The 14,570-nt window shown below is 47.3% G+C and overlaps 1 protein-coding gene across 1 annotated transcript in view; it reads right to left on the bottom strand.

Moving 5' to 3' along the window:
* The window catches only part of LOC140392282 (broad substrate specificity ATP-binding cassette transporter ABCG2-like), a 336,441-nt gene that overhangs the window by 29,983 nt on the left and 291,888 nt on the right, over positions 1 to 14,570 (bottom strand). The gene's annotated exons all lie outside the window — the stretch shown is intronic.

Raw genomic sequence — 14,570 nt, 5'->3', positions numbered from 1 at the left:
AAAGGCCTTCTGGAAATCTAAATAAATCATGTCCACTGATTCTCCCTTGTCTAACTTGCTTGTTACCTCCTCAAAGAACTCTAACAGATTTGTCAGACACGATCTCCCTTTGACAAAGCTATGCTGACTCAGTCCTATTTTACCATGCACTTCCAAGTGCTTCGCGATCTCATCTTTAATAACAGACTCTAAAATCTTACCAATGACCAAAGTCAGGCTAACCGGCCTATAATTTCCCGTGTTCTGCCTCCCTCCCTTCATAAGCAGTGGCGTTACATTTGCCATCTTCCAGTCCTCTGGGACCCTTCCTGCCTCCAGTGATTCTTGAAAGACCATCACTAATGCCTCCACAATTTCCTCAGCTACCTCTTTTAGGACCCTGGGGTGTAGTCCATCCGGTCCAGGTGACTTATCCACCTTCAGAACTTTCAGTGTCCCCAGAACCTTCTCCTTAGTAATGGTCACTCCACTCACCTCTACCCCCTGGTTCTCCTGGAGCTCTGGCATCCCACTGGTGTCTTCCACCATGAAGGCGGATGCAAAGTAACTATTCAGTTCATCTGCCATTTCTTTGTTTCCTATTATTACTTCTCCAGCCACATTTTTTTGTGGTCCAATGTCTATTTTTGCCTCTCCCTTACCTTTTATATATTGAGAACATCTCTTCCTATCTTCCTTTATATTACTAACTAGCTTGCACTCGCACTTCATCTTCTCCGCCCTTATTGCTTTTTTAGTTGTCCTCTGCTCGCTTTTAAAGGCTTCCCAATCCTCTGGTTTCCCACTAAATCTCACCACTTTGTATGCTTTTTCTTTAGCCTTTCTGCTGTCCTTGACATCCCTCGTCAGCCATGAGTGCCTTGTCCTCCACTTAGCATGTTTCCTCCTCCTTGGGATGAATTTCTGTTGTGCCTCCCTAATAACCCCCAAAAACTCCTGCCATTGCTGTTCCACTGTCTTCTCTGCTAAGCTCCTTCTCCAATCAACTCTGGCCAGCTCCTCCCTCATGTATTTGTAGTTACCCTTATTTAATTGTAATACCGTTACATCTGATTGCAGCTTCTCCCTCTCAAACTGCAGGGTAAACTCTATCATATTGTGGTCACTGCTCCCTAAGGGTTCCTTCACCTTAAGTTCCCTAATCAAGTCTGCCTCATTACACATCACCAAATCCAGAATTGCCTGTTCCCTCGTAGGCTCTGTCACAGGCTGCTCCAAAAAACCATCTCTTAGACATTCCACAAATTCAATTTCTTGGGGTCCACTACCAACCTGCTTTTTCCAGTCAATCTGCATATTGAAGTCCCCCATGATTATTGTAATATTGCCTTTTTAACATGCCTTTTCTATCTCCTGATTTATTTTCTGCCCCACATCCTGACTACTGCTAGGGGGCCTGTACATAACTCCCATCAGGGTCTTTTTACCTTTGCGATTCCTCAACTCTACCCACAGAGATTCTATGCCTTCTGATCCTATATCGCTCCTTGCTATCAATTTAACTTCATTCCTTACTAACAATGCAACACTCTGCCCATCTGCCTGTCCTTTCGATAGGACATATATCCTTGGATATTTAGATCCCAGCCCTGATCCCTTTGCAGCCACATCTCTGTGATGCCCACAACATCACACCGGACAAATTCAATGTGCGCAACAAGCTCATTTACCTTGTTCCGTAAACTGCGTGCATTTAGCTACAACACCCTCAATCCTGCATTGGCCACCTCCCTTTTCACACTCTCCTCAGTCACTGTACACTGTGGCCCTTTTTGATTTTTGACTATGGCTTCTCTGCCTTCCACTTTCCATCTTACTACTTTTTGTTTCTGGCCCTGTATTACTTCCCCCCGGCTTCCTACATCGGATCCCATCCGCCTGCCACATTAGTTTGAACCCTCCCCAACAGCTCCAGCAAACACCCCCCCTCGGACATCGGTTCCAGCCCTGCCCAGGTGCAGACTGGTCCTACCTCCCCCAGAACCAGTTCCAATGCCACTAGAATTTGAATCCCTCCCTCCTGCACCATCTCTCGAGCAACACATTCATCCTATCTATCCTGACATTCCTACTCTGACTAGCCTGTGGCACTTGTAGCAATCCTGAGATTACTACCATTGAGGTCCTACTTTTTAGTTTAACTCCTAACTCTCTGAATTCAGCTTGTAGGACCTCATTTCGTTTTTTACCTATATCGTTGGTTCCTATGTGCACCATGACAACTGGCTGTTCACCCTCCCCCCCAGAATGTCCTGCAGCCGCTCCGAGACATCCTTGACCCTTGCACCAAGGAGGCAACATACCATCCTGGAGTATCGATTGCATCCGCAGAACCACTTGTCTATTCCCCTAAAGATTGAGCCCCTATTATAGCTCTGCCATTCTTCTTCCTGCCCTCCTGCGCAGCAGACACAGCCATGGTGCCATGAGCATGGCTGCTACTGCTTTCCCCTGGTGAGCCATCTCCCTCAACAGTATCCAAAGCAGTATATCTGTTTTGCAAGGAGATGACCGCAGTGGACACCTGCACTGCCTTCCTACTCTTGTTCTGTCTTTTGGTCGCCCATTTTCTATCTCCCTCAGTAACTTTCACCTGCGGTGTGACCAACTCGCTAAACGTGCTATTAACGATGTCCTCAGCATCGCGGATGCTCCAAAGTGAGTCCATCTGCAGCTCCAGAGCCGTGAAGTGGTCTAACAGGAGCTGCAACTGGACACATTTCTTGCACGTGAAGGAACAAGGGACAGTGGACGTATCCCTGAGCTCCCACATCGCACACGAGGAGCATGACACGGGTCTGGGATCTCCTGCCATGTCTTAAACCTTAGGTTAACTTATACAACTACAATTCAAAAAAATGAAAGAATAAATAAATAAATAAATAAATAAATAGACAAATAAAATGAAAAACTACTTACCAGTCACTTACCAAGGATAGAAAGCACCTCCTCCCAACCCAGCTTCGAATTCCCACCTAGCTTCAAATTCCCAAACTCACTCTTCGCTGTGCCTCACTCTGGCTGTGGCTTCTCTGGCTCGCTGGGAAAACTCACCCAATGCAATTACTGATGAGGTTATGACAAAACTGCTGAGCCAAGAGGCATCCAGGCCTAACAAGGGAGCATGGCTATCATTAATTGTTAGTTATCATGGTTGGTGACAATATGTACAAGCTTATAGGTTTCCACACTCGCCTAAATGGTAGTGTGAATTCAAGCATGTAGGGAGCTATTTCTGGAAATAACAAAGATAGCAGGTGATGTAGCGATCTCAGATGGCCATCTGCAAAGAACCATGGAAATTATGGCCGACCCAGGACTCAGACACACTCAGAGCTTGTGTGTGTATTTGCAACCCAGATACCTAGACGCGATCGAAACCCCCGCTCGTTTGCATCCTAATGGCCCATTTCGCCAGAACACAAGGACTGTACTCAGGTAACCGATACAGATGCAGACTAACTGGCGCCACTCCTTTTGCTAAGAAAGCCCAAACAGTCAAGGTCAATGACCGCTCAGGATACGCCCAGCCATCAGGGCACCCGCCTCTTTACTGGCCAAAATCGAAGGTAGTGATCGAAGCCTGTCGAATTATTGTGTGCAAAACTAAGGACCGCCCCAAATACCGCAAAATCCCAGAGGGATAAAAAGAGACACAGTCATGTGTTCGGTCTCTCTTGGCCCCGGCCTACGCCTAAAACCAAGTGTAGCATTACGACCAGAAGACAAGTTCAAGACCAATGATTGCTACCAGACGGATGAGCCCAGCAGAAACTAAGCCACTTCTTCTACCCAGCCATGCAAGATCCGAACAAAGGTCATCTGCAAAGAGCCGGTTTCCCTGAAGTTAAGTATAGTTTATTGTAGTTGTTAGGTGTAGTTTAACTTGTAGTGTTTTATGTTGCATGTCGAAGTAATCCTTGTGTGTAAATAAACTATCTTTGAACTTGAACTGACTAACTGGTTGTTTGGTCTTTGATCGATATCCAGTAAAGCCTTGTGGTGGTATCATTTGATACCTGGCGACTCTGAAAAGCAATATTATCATTAACAACTGCCAAATCTAGTTAATTTGGCAATGTTATTGGTGACGCTGGTGAGATAGTATTCCACTCATTAAAAAGAGCAACATTATTGGCATCTCTGGTGCCAATTGGCAACATTATTGGCGAACTCTGCCGGGACGCGACCTAGAAGTGATTTTGTCACTCCGAGAGAACCCACAAAACTTTGCATTAGAAATCCAATTGAGGAAAAGTGAAAGAAACTACAAGTGTAAAGCCCGTATCGATCAAATCACTGAGATTCGGAAGTGTGTATTAACCTGCATGCACACTAACAGGGATATAAGGTAAACTCATTAGATTTTGTGTAAAACTACCGGGAGTATTGTGAACCGGAAAATAGCCCAGGCCATACCTGCTGTTCGAATCACCGCCTTATTCCCCCATCCCGAATTGACGGTAGGAAAAGAGAAGTTAGAAGCAGAGCAAAAGAGAACTTAGAGGTATGAAAACAAAGAACTTAACGGTAGGAAAACAGAGATAATAGTCGCAATGGCCACAAAAGCGATGGAACGCCTAATGAACCCGCAGGAATCCGAGGTCGCAGCTGAGCAGAGCAGTGCCCCATATGGGAAGAAGAGTTGAGGAAGTATTTGAAGGGGAAAGGATGGCCCGTTTGGTCCGAGTTTTGTTCAAATGATGAGTCAGGTCCAGGAAGCATCAGACAAACCTGGTGGGACAACCTAACCGAGGTACATAAGAAGAATGCAGCGAAGGTTCGCAAGCCCATGCACAGTTGCGAGGCACAGAAGAGGTCGTGAGGACGCTCCGCAGACAGCTAGTTGGGAAAGAGGAGAAGAATGAGGGAAACTATAGTGAATGTGGAAAGATTAATGAGCAACTCCGGGAACAGTTGGCAGCTAAAGATTGATGCACGATCAATCACTACTGAAGCGAGATTGTAGTCCAATTGAAGGCTTTAATGAACAAATAGTTACCCCAGCAGCTCCGGTACAGAATGACTGCTGTAGGTGAAACACAGACTCTTATGCTCCGCCTGCTGGACGGAACCAGCAGGCAGGTTCCACCACTCAAACTACAGTATAAGATACATCCCACCTAGGTACCGCGATACCCCTAATATAGCCTCCCAGAAAGATAAAGAGATGGCTGATGTCAAACGGACACACCAATCTTGTTTAGTTCACCTTAGCAGCTTTCAGACCCAGTATGATAAAGCCTACCAAGATACACAGCGTGCAATTTTGGTGCGAGAAGAGACAGAACAGCAGGTAGCACAGTTAACAAGACAATGCGCAGATTTAAAGGTAGCTTTACGAGAGCTCCATAGCTCCACTACAGAACAAAGACAGAGCAGAATAGATCACGCGAAATGTAGATGACAAATAGAGAAGTTGCAGTCACTGCTGTCAGTGCAAAACGGTTTCAGAGATACCTTTGGACAAAATTTAGATGAGGAAGGTGCTCCCAATTGGCAAGAACTAAATGAAACCGCCAAGAGATATGTGGAGAAAATCACAATAGAGCCCCCCAGGCCCCGAAAAAGAAAGCGCCCGCACTACCGATTGCAAATGCAGCACACCCCCCCATGAATCCGGTCACCACACAGCGCAAGTCATCGGAGCGGGATGAGCCTGATTTTGTTTACACCACCCCACGAATCATCACCTAATTGAGAGATGCCTGCACCAAAATTGAACCATTTGAACCCACCTCAGACCCACATAATTTCTCTGAGAGAGTACGACAGCAAACGGTTATGTATGGTCTAGATGAAAGGGAGGAAGTTAAGCTTATAGTCATAAGCCTTGACAAGTCCGTTAGCTCAGCTTTACCAGAACCCCAGAATGTAGGAGGAGGAAGCCTACAAGAAATTAAAACGTCCATTTTAGATGCGATCGGCTACAATAAGGGAGACAGACCCCTTAGGTTTGAACCGTTGTAAGGCAAAAGAAGGGAGAGCATCTGACCGCATTTGCAGGTCGCCTTTGGATCCATTTTACAGCAGTATTTGGGGATTTGAACCACGCACACTTAGATAACGACGACACAACTAAATGGGTCTGCACTTTAGACTCCCATACCACAGGAGCTTGTGTGAATTACGACCCCTCAGACTCCACACACAATGAAGTTTGGATATTAAAGAGACTCTCCAGAGCTTGGGAACAATCCCTACACAGGAAGGCAGATCAGGAACAGGCAGAAGCGAATATGCACCCAGTTAGAACTAACCAGGACCCAGCATGGATAAATTAGGGCAGACACAAAGGACAGCTCCCCAGAGTACAGGCACCACGAGGTTGCTATAATTGTGGACACAAGGGACATTACGCCCTCGAATGCAGACAAAACCCCCCGAACCAGCAAAGGCACCAGCAATCGAACGCCCCACCTCGGAACAATGTTAGGCCCATACATAGCATTAGCGCCTAAACAGATAATGCAGTAATCAACACCACAGATTGACGGTGTTTGGACTCCCCAACTTGTGTCTGCGACACACTCTGGGACAAATCATGCAGACCAGTAGTCACAGGCACAGTCGGGGACATCCAGTAGAGTTCCTTTGGGACACAGGAGGGTCCCGCACCACTTTAAACTCCTCCACAATGTTTCAGCGTGACAAATGGCCCACCACAGACACCATCACCCTTAATGGATTTACAGGACATGTACAGCAGGGATACATTACAGCCCCCATAGATATTCAGATAGGAACCATAAACACCAGACACCCCGTTGTTTTAGTCGACTTGCCCCAAACAGCCGAGCACATTCTAGGAATCGACTTTATGAGCTCCCACAACCTTTCCTTTGACCCCGTGAATAGGTGTGTATGGAAAATGGCCAAAACAGCGAGATTCCCCGCCACGCTCACAGTAGGGGACTACGAACATAGCATTTGCTCAGTAGGAGACTATTGGTTTGATCCGCAAACAATTTGCAAGTTCCAGACCCACACTCTCCCTACGCCATAGAAGTAGCGACCACTGACCGAACCCTATCAGCAGTATTCCTACAGGAAAGACATAACCACTTAGGACCCGTAGGCTATGCATCACAAATTTTGGATCCCGTAGAGCTAGGATTTTCAGCCTGCGAACGGCACTTGCTCGCAGTCGTTTGGGCAGTGCAGTATTTTGCATATATCACAGGCCTTAACCTAATAACGATTTTAACCGAGCACACTCCAACGCAGCTATTGTTAGATGGTAGGTTAAAGGACGGTTCAGTCAGCCAGATTAGAGCAGCTCGCTGGACACTGTTGTTACAAGTTAAACGTACAAAACCCCACACATTTTTAGCTGACAACTTTCAGTATGCAGGAACCCCACATGAGTGCCAGATCATTGCAGCCAAACACCACACAGGACCCTTTATTCCAAAATCACTACACACATGAGCAGGCATCAGAACACAGAGTCCCCAGACCACGGACAACGCTTTAAAGATTTATGTAGACGGTTCCTCCACCATTGAGATTGGAAAGAGAATAACTGGTTGTGGAATTTATGTGGAAGACGCACAGGTATGTGCATTAGAGGAAATATCTTTAAAATTGCCTGGCCACCTAGGATCACAAGCAGCCGAATTAGCAGCTATAGCATATGTAGTGCAGCACCCAGATTCCTTTCCGACCACAGCGGACATACGTTCGGACAGTTTATATGTCTGGAAATAGTTTGACAGAATTCAAGCCCCTATGGGAATCTCGAGGATTCGTATCCACTGATGGCAAACCCCTACCCCATTGTTGAAGCATATCCTTAAGACAGCAAAAGACCGCACATATGGCATAATCAAAGTGAGAAGCCATCATCGTTCCTCCCCACTCGGTAACGTAAAGGCAGACGCCTTAGCCAAGTCAGGGTCACGCCACGGACACTTTTGGCAACCACCCGAAAGTGAATTGATACACGCAGTCCAGGTTTCACAGACCAATATCGAAGATTTAGCCCAGGCCCAAAAGGCAGATGACTCTCTTCAGCAAGTTTTAGATGGTAACTTCCCAGCCCCCTACGACAAATTCAAGGACACACTGATGGTACAGGACGGTATAGTTTTGAAAAATGGAATTTATGTGGTCCCCACCCAGGACAGAAACCAGATAATTTACCAGTTTCATGACGGACACGGACATCAGGGGATAGACAATACCATTGCCCATTTAAGACCTTTGTGCTGGTGGCCCGATTTAAAAGTAGACGTGCACGTGCAAAAGCAGCCACGTGCAAATTGGCATAGGGAGGCGAGAATAAGGGAAGTTAACACGTGGCTGAAAGAGTGGTGTGGGAAAGAGGGGTTCCTTTTCATGGGACACTGGCATCAGTTCTGGGACAGGGGGGACCTATACCGTTGGGATGGTCTCCACCTGAACCAAGCTGGGACCAGTGTTCTGGCGAAAAGAGTAAATAGGGTGGTCAATAGTGTCATGATATTCAAACACACACATCATGATAGACACACCAACAGACAAATCAGAACACACAACACCACAACCAATGACAGAAAGATATAAAAGCACAGACACGACCCCCGGTGGTCAGTATTAGCTGCAGAGGAGGAACAGGACAGACCTACTACACGACACACTCAGGGAGACAGCACGTGCAGAGTATCCAGAACAAACTGTATTATAAGAGTTAAAATAAAATAGAGTTGTACCACATACAACTGTGTTGGCTCATCTGTGCACCAGAGCACCCAACACCACATGGTACAGGAGTGGATCGATACCTGCCGGCATACCTCAGTGTACACAGACAACCAGCAGTGCCCAGGCAAAATGATAGAGCTCCCGGTTCCGCAGCCGCTCCAGTGCTACGGCGATCTCTGCGAAAACTGGCGGCGATTCCGGCAATGGTTCGAATTGTTCCTGGTGGCAGCTGAACTCCAAGACCTGGATGACAGCGAAAAAATTGAATTTCTCCTCACCATCGCCGGTGCAAGGGCAAGAGAAATATTCAGAAGGTTCAGGTTCTTCAGGAGGCAGCAAAGGTACGATTACCAGGCAGTCCTGGACATATTCTCCAAGTACTGTGAAGAAAACGCAATCCAATCGGCAAGTAAAGGTAAGAAAAGCTGCAGTACTCACCTCGTGGCCGGGATCCCGGAGCCCGAATTCCCAGAGGCCGAAATCCCGGGCCTGAGAGAGGGCTGGGTCGAGGTCGACGGCCATCTTGCTAAAGGTATCACGCTAGCACAGTTGCGCGAGCAGTGCGCAGAACCGGAAGTTTTGTTTGCGCATGCGCGAGATGTTGCGCATGCGCAGTCAAGAAAACGGCCATCGGTAAAGGAACAGCGATCTGAGCATGCGCAGTCGCTTCCTACGTGCTACATACCGAGCGTCAGGATGTCAGAGGCCCCAGACTGCACCAATTTAAAGGGGAAACGTCCCAAATCCAATTTAAAAGGGAAACGTCCCAAATCAAAAAAACAAAAATCTGTTAAAGCTGTAAAACAACCTTCCCTCACCTGGAATGACAGCACATTGCCGCAAATTGACCCAGGAGATGAATTTGACCTCCGAAGAACCCTCCGACAAGCAGTTACCTACGCACAAGCCGATGATTCCGACCTTGAATACTTCGATGACAATCTTTACAGTGTTTCCGGACCTCGCGAGCCCAATGATAGCTCCGTGGTCCTATACGACTATGACTCGGACGAACCTTTCGTGTTGCACATTGGCGGCCCCCACATTGAATCCGACGCAGATGCGGATTCATTTTTCGGATTTGAGGATCTTCAATCCAGGTGTTATGACGTCCCAACTTATCAGTACCGGATGATGCTGCAGCCTGACATTAACAGACAGGGAGCGCTGCAAGCACACGGAGAGCGCCCTTCTGCCACACAGAGAGTGGTCCACGTCCCGCTCAACGTTCCCGACTCTATGAAAGAAGACATGCAAGACTCCAGAGCGCAGTCCTCGCATGAACCAGAAGTGACTCGTGTCACAAGCCTCCACAGCAAGCTCGTGGACAGACTCCACAATTGCAGAAACGCAAGACTCCAGAGCGCAGTCCTTGCACGAACAAGAAGTGACTCCAGTGTCACAAGCCTCCACAGAGAGCTCGTGGACAGCCTCCACGATAGAAGCAATGCAAGACTCCAGAGCTCAGTCCTTGCATGAACAAGAAGTGACTCCAGAATCACAAGCCTCCACAGGGAGCTCGTGGACAGCCTCCACGATAGAAGCAACGCAAGACTCCAATGTGCAGTCCTTGCAGGAACAAGACCATGAGGGTCTAGCAACCTCTCCTGACCAACCAGCGGCAGACGATGCAAGTCTGCCATGCTCACGTGAACAGCAAGAAGGCTATAACAGCCTACCATGCTCCACTACACAGCAGCATGACCATGACGGTCTCTCATGCTACAATGAAGGGCACAGCGCTGAAGACTGTTCAAGCCCAACTGAAGACAAGCCAAAGGAATCGCCTCGTCCAAGCCCGAAGAAAAAAGGTTTATGCGCTGACCTTCAGGATCATTATAGCCGAACAGAGATTAATAATGCTGCACGGCCACAGAAGGATGCTGAGGAAATTAATTGAATGTTTAACTTGCAAGGAGCAGACTGAGAATTGCCAGTGTTTTAGTACGGATCGAAAACATGGACAAGACATTGATCCTCAGGTAATGGAAATAACACAACCTGAATCATATCTACAAATGTCTCCCTTCAACACAACGCCGCAAAGTCCCAACTTCGGAGACCAGCAGTTAGTCAGTAATGACTCTTCAAACCTTGAGGGGAACATTAATTGCATTGAACCTATACACACTCCACTGATAAATGAGCAGAACATTGGAGCAAGAATCCTGAGGACACCGACATCGAGTAGCCAGATAACGAATTTAAAACCCACAGCATTTTCAAGTGAACCAAGTGTGCTTTCCACTAATGGTGAAGATGCAGATAAGGTCGACCCGATTATCCATTGTACCACACTAACCCCAGTGATTAAGCAGTTATGTATGGGGAGTATAATGTGGGCAATTGAGAACAGTAAAAGAGAGACTGTGACCATGCCAGTCCCAGCAAAATCAGACCCAGAGACCATGAAGGCATGTACATTAGACAAAGATACATATGAGGTACCTGAGAAGAAAAATGAAATGGAATGTTCTTTGGAAAATAGTACAATGTCGATAGAAACATTGGATCCTATATTCGAGACCATACATATGGGAGAATTTGGGGGTAATAAACAAGGTTCTGCAATGTCTGGGGGAAGATTTAAAATTCCAAAGAAGAAAAGCCCAAATGAAGGACAACGGCAAGACAATGACAGTCCACCGACATGGTGTGCACCACCAGATGAAAACTCTGACAATTTACCCAACCCTAGTGAACAGCAAGCTGCTAATGAGGATCTATCCACGGGATGTGAGACGAGTGACGACAGCATCCCACTTCCCATGCAAAAGGTGCAAGGTGACAGACCTCGCCTAGTGCGTACCGAGGCACTCGACGATCACGGTGGGACCACTGACGACTGCGGTGGCGGCGCACCGCTTCCACCCTCGATGGCTCGAGCCTCTCCACTGGTTGGTGCATTCCTGCATGTTCCGACTCCAGAAGTGCAGCTTCAGGGAATCTCGGCTGCCTCCAGTGAACCTGTTGGGACTCCGGACGGGGGGCATCGACGGAAGGCAGACCGGACTCCAGATGGGGAGCAGCCAAGCGCCGACTCTGATTCGCGCACGCCAGACCTTGCTCCGGACGGGCGGTGTCGCGGCCTCGGTGATGGCACGCTCAGGGTGACGGCGGATGCCACGGCGACAGGGAATGGATCGCGTGGCAGTCCCACTGGGTCGGCAGTGGCAACCAGCACCGGCGGTCCAAGATGGGCACACCAATTCGCGCCATCGCCAGACGTTGATGCGAGCAACAATTCTCTCTCCAAGGCGACATGCTTCGACGTTTCTCTGCGGAGTCGCCCTTCCGGCACAGCAGGTGGCCGGAACCAGCGTGCACGGTCTCGGCCAACTTCCACATCTGGCACAGTCATCGCCTTGCATGATATTAGTGATGGTGCTACTTCGATGGCAACGACCCATCGGCTACAAGGTGCCGTCCACCACAAACATAAAAAGAAAAAAGACTCCACCTTGTTCCTGGCATGCAGGGCGGATGGATTGGTGCGTAGGCGCAATCAGCGAGCTTTGCGCCGCCTTCCACGCTCGCAACTGAACCGTACGCACACGCCGGATCCTCCACTGGTTCCCAAGGATGACTTCGTGGAGATGCCACGGATCATGCCCCTTCCATCGCCACCAGAACCAAACCACAGCCAAGGCAACACTAACAAAGATGTTGAATGTTATATTTGCACGAATGAAAAACCAAGCACCGCACGAAGTACAACAAACGGTAAAGTAGAGACTTCGGCAACAGCATCACCTCCAACAGCCCAAGGTGAACCAGTGTGACCCCAAATCTCCAAAGCTGAACCGGCTTGAGGACCAGCCCATTCTTGAGGCGGTCACCCATTAGACTGGACTTATAACGCTGTTCATACGTTCAAAAAGTCAAACACTTCTGTATTATAACCTGTTGTTGTTTATTGTTCCGGATATCGTCTGACCGGACCACTGTTCAAGTTTTTTTTCTCTCGCATCCATGTTTTGTTATGGTACAACCTTGTTAGTGTGACGCACCCGACATCGCCCCATGTAAATAGTTACGTCATATACACACGCTGTACACAACACACACACACACTCTTAGATGCACTCACGACACAATTATATTTATAACCACGTAGGCACATATCTTTGTAAAAAGGGGGGATGTCATGATATTCAAACACACACATCATGATAGACACACCAACAGACAAATCAGAACACACAACACCACAACCAATGACAGAAAGATATAAAAGCACAGACACGACCCCCGGTGGTCAGTATTAGCTGCAGAGGAGGAACAGGACAGACCTACTACACGACACACTCAGGGAGACAGCACGTGCAGAGTATCCAGAACAAACTGTATTATAAGAGTTAAAATAAAATAGAGTTGTACCACATACAACTGTGTTGGCTCATCTGTGCACCAGAGCACCCAACACCACAAATAGGACTTTAAACTAGAGATTGGGGGGGAAGGGAAAGTCAGGGAACCAAGAGGTGAAGTAATCAGTGGGAAGCGCAGCTGCTTAGGAATACAAAAAAGCACGAAAAGACAAAACTCAGGAGAGGTTACGATAGTCCCAATCCCACAAAATATGACACAGTGTATGGAAAGGCTCAGTAAACCAAGGTCCGCCACACTAAGAAAACAAAAAGGGACGGTCAATAGAGAATTAAAGGTGCTATATTTAAATGCGCGCAGTGTACGGAACAAGGTAGATGAGCTTGTGGCCCAGATTGTGACTGGCAGGTATGATGTGGTAGGCATCACAGAGACGTGGTTGCAGGGGGTTCAGGACTGGCATTTAAACATCCAGGGATTCACAACCTATCGAAAAGACAGAGAGGTGGGCAGAGGGGGAGGGGTTGCCTTGTTAATTAGGAATGAAATTAAATCAATAGCACTAAACGACATAGGGTCAGATGATGTGGAGTCTGTGTGGGTAGGGTTGAGGAACCACAAAGGAAAAAAACCCATAATGGGAGTTATGTACAGGCCTCCTAACAGTGGTCAGGACCGGGGGCACAAAATGCACCACGAAATAGAAAGTGCATGTCAGAAAGGCAAGGTCACAGTGATCATGGGGGACTTCAATATGCAGGTGGACTGGGTAAATAATGCTGCCAGTGGACCCAAGGAAAGGGAATTCATTGAATGTTTACAGGAGGGCTTTTTGGAACAGCTTGTGATGGAGCCCACGAGGGAACAGGCCATTCTGGACTTAGTGTTATGTAATGAGCCAGACTTGATTAAAGATCTTAAAGTAAGTGAGCACTTAGGAGGCAGTGATCATAATATGGTAGAATTCAATCTCCAATTTGAAAGAAAGAAGGTAGAATCAGATGTAAAGGCGTTACAGTTAAATAAAGGTAACTACAGGGGCATGAGGGAGGAACTGACGAAAATTGACTGGGAGCAGAGCCTAGTGGGAAAGATAGTAGAACAGCAATGGCAGGAGCTTCTGGGAGTAATTGAGGACACAGTACAGAGGTTCATCCCAAAGAAAAGAAAGGTTATCAGAGGGGGGATTAGGCAGCCATGGCTGACAAAGGAAGTTAGAGAATGCATCAAAGCAAAAGAGAAAGCCTATAATGTGGCAAAGAGTAGTGGGAAGTCAGAAGATTGGGAAGGCTACAAAAACAAACAGAGGATAACAAAGAGAGAAATAAGGAAAGAGAGGATCAATAATGAAGGTAGGCTAGCCAGTAACATTAGAAATGATAGTAAAAGTTTCTTTAAATACATTAAAAACAAACGAGAGGCAAAAGTTGACATTGGGCCGCTCCAAAATGACGCTGGTAATCTAGTGATGGGAGACAAGGAAATAGCTGAGGAACTAAATAAGTACTTTGCGTCAGTCTTCACAGTAGAAGACATGAGTAATATCCCAACAATTC

This window comes from Scyliorhinus torazame, chromosome 16, assembly GCF_047496885.1.
Source record: "Scyliorhinus torazame isolate Kashiwa2021f chromosome 16, sScyTor2.1, whole genome shotgun sequence".
In the NCBI taxonomy this organism is placed as follows: Eukaryota; Metazoa; Chordata; class Chondrichthyes; order Carcharhiniformes; family Scyliorhinidae; genus Scyliorhinus; species Scyliorhinus torazame.
Note: the sequence above shows the minus strand (reverse complement) of the source record. Positions and strands in the feature narration are given on the sequence as shown.